General features: G+C 44.0%; 1 non-coding gene across 1 annotated transcript; it reads right to left on the minus strand.

Moving 5' to 3' along the window:
- Nucleotides 1-494: 494 nt before the first annotated feature.
- LOC115029463 lies at nucleotides 495-635 on the minus strand. The gene has a single exon (XR_003835039.1). It is a non-coding gene; the product is annotated as a small nucleolar RNA SNORA48 (small nucleolar RNA).
- Between the last annotated feature and the right edge of the window lie 2,591 nt (nucleotides 636-3,226).

The following is a 3,226-nucleotide window of genomic DNA, read 5'->3' on the forward strand; positions in this document are numbered from 1 at the left end:
GCACAGCCCTTGGACTATGGTCCCTGGCAGCTGTCCCAATGAGGAACATCCCCATGTTCTCTAGTGATAATATGAGCCACAGACATGACAGAAATCCCCACTGCTGCGCAGCCACAAACCCAGACAAGACCCTCAGTGGCCCCCCAGGCTGGGAGCTCACCACGACCTCAGGAGGTGGTGCTGACCATTCACAACAGGCGACTCCTCTCCAACCCTGAGACTCCAGTTCTCTCTCTCTCTCTCTTGATAGTGTTCAAGCTGCTCCACTCTGTTTTCTCTCAGCTGTCCATCATATACTAGCACACTGTGGTAGCTCTGTGGCTAGCAAGGCCCTGAGTGTCATCATCTATCCCTACTGCATGGTGTGGTGGCAAGTAGGTCTATGGTCCACCTGTGCTGTACACCAGGTCTGTGGGTAGCATGGCAGTCCACCTCCTCCCATGTGAGATGCCTGGATTTGATTTGATTTGATTTGATTTGATTTGATTTGATTTTTATGTTTCCTGGCAAAAAACAGCTTTGGCCACCAAGCCAGGCACCAAGCTAGGATGAACAATGGACTGCCATCTGCTCTGCCCCTGACCGATATAAGATCAACATCCCAACAAGGTGGTTCTTTGCCCATTGCTGGGGATTGGGAGGGGTTGATCAAAACAACTCTTCTAAAGGAAAGCATTTAATTAGGGCTGGCTTACATTTCAGGGGTTCATTATCAGCATGAGAGGAAGCATGGTGGCACACAGGCAGACATGTGCTGGAGGAACCAAGAGTTCTACATCTGGATAGGCAGGCAGCAGGAAAAGACAGTGAGTCCCTGGGTCTGGCTTCAGCGTGTGAGACCTCAAAGCCTAACCTCAGTGACACACTTCCTCCAAAAAGGCCACACCTCTTAACAGTGCCACTTCCTGTAGAAAGAATATCTTATGTCTGTATGGATGTGGCACCTGTCAATAATAAATCTGATAGCCTACGGTTTATGCAGAAAATAAGAGGTGAGACATCCAGGAGGCAGAAAGAATTCTGGGATAGAGCCAGGCAGGAAATAAAATAAACGAGTTATCTTAAGCTATGATTCTAGTCAGAGAAGAGCCAAGGTGTTAGTAAATATATTTTGAGTCCGAGTCTTATTTCTGGGAGCACAGGGCTGGGAGGAAGAACCTATGGACCCATGGGGCCATTTTATTCAAACTGTGACACACACACACAGCACCACATGAGTTTCTGATTTTGTGTTGGGCTACATTCATAGCTATCCTTGGCTGTACACAATCCACGTACCACTGGTGGGACACGGTTTGATCAGTCCTCTCTACCTGCCCTCACTTCCTTTCACATTTGTGGAAACTCATATTTTAAGTTTATCCCAATGAAGAATAGCTTTTGTTTATGACTCTCTATTTACCCCCACAATCTCTCAAGCTCTCTTTAAACATGGGTAATGAGGAATTCAGGTTTCTCATTGCCAAACAGCTAAAGTTGGTGTATTGGTAGAAAAAGAATTATCTGGACAGGGCTTGCCTCACAAACACAGGAACCTGAACTGCATTCCCAGAGCCCACATAAAACCCATGCTGGTTACAATCCCAGTCCTGGGCATGGAGAAGTGGAGACCAGTAGATCCTGGGCCAACCGCTGGGGGACTATCTCAGAGTACACGGTGGATGGCTTTTGAGAAACAGCACAGGAGTTGACTTCTTATCACTACTACCACCCCCAAAAAAAGATCTTTGTGTGCAGTTTTTAAAACTATGTTTTATATTCCTTCAGACAACGTTATATAATTTTAGGAGGGAGTGGAATGTTCTCGGGGTTGGGGGGGGGGGGTTAGAGGCTTTCCCGGGCATCTGCGTTTTGTTTCTGTTTATAAAGGCGCTTGCAGCCTGCAATGATTCACCTTTAGTGAATGAAGTATTAATTTTGTGCGTCCTTAGACAGAAAAGGACCACTAGGGGGCGCCTGTGTTACATAAATTTCTTTGTAGATGGTGTGTGATTTAGGGTAAGATTAGTTTTGAAAACAAGGGAGAAAAAAAAGAAAGAAAGAAGGAACTTTTAGTCACTCTGTATTTTCCAAACAAAATAGAAAATAAAGTTGCTATTCTTTATTTTCTTCTTCGTAGTTCTGAAAGTGTCAGAGTCTCGTACCTGTGACATTTCTAAAGAAACTGAATTCTTCATTTTCTCCATCTTGTTCCAGTGAATTTGTTGTTTATCAAACATCATCTTCAAGTCTGAGTGTATGGCAGGTTGTTAGAAAACATGGAAGACAGAATTTCCAACAATGTACATAGTGGCATATTGTTGAGATAGTAGGATAGGGTGAATCTCTGCAGTACTCTGTTTATGCTCAAAGAGAAAAAAAGAGCAGTCCCTTTGTGCATCCTACAGAGGTAAGCAATGCAGTTCAGAACCCCTATCATTGTGCTTCTGTTATGGAGACAGCAGCAAAAGAATAAAGTGGGAACAACTGGGCTGAATCCTTGCGAGTTGGCCACGCCTGAAGTTGGAGTTGGGCCTGTAGAAAGGCTACATAAAGAGAGATTTAATGACAGCACAAATATCAGCAATTAAAGGCTTATCTGTTCCACAGCAGTCTGTCCTCAGTAAAAAATAAATGCCCTGAGTTAAAGGTATGCTGAAGGGAACCTTCATGTTCTTCCTGCAAAAAAAGTTTTAAAATAAGCTTTTCACAGGATGAGTGACAAATTAGGAGAGGCTGAGTTGAAGCAGAGGCTGTGGCTGAGCCTGAGGCTGAGCCTGAGGCTAAGACATGCTGCATACATAGTAACTCACATTTGGGTGACGAGGGGGTCCAAGCTAAGACATATCACATATATAACATCTTGCACAGGTGTAGGTGAAGCCTGAAATGGCACATCAAACTAATTCTAAGTTTAAGCAAGCTCAGGAAAGGTAAATTTTATTCTTTGTCACAAAAATACAAGGCAAATAAAATATCCCTCTCATTATACAGCTCTGCAACTCAAGGGGACTCAAGGACAAGGCTCTGTCAACTTGAGCCTGTGTGTCCCAAACACTGGTCTAGTAGCCATTGATTTCCACCCAATACAAACACATTGTCTTCTAAAGAAAGAGTACAGACATTATGGGCACCATTTCATGAAGGAACTAGCTCAACTTTTGACAACCTGGAAGGGCAACAAGTCAAAATGGAGGAGGTTTGAATGAAAGATAATTTTTTTCCATGCCGTCATGCTGTCTCCTAG

This window comes from Mus caroli, chromosome 15 (genome assembly GCF_900094665.2).
Source record: "Mus caroli chromosome 15, CAROLI_EIJ_v1.1, whole genome shotgun sequence".
NCBI lineage: Eukaryota > Metazoa > Chordata > Mammalia > Rodentia > Muridae > Mus > Mus caroli.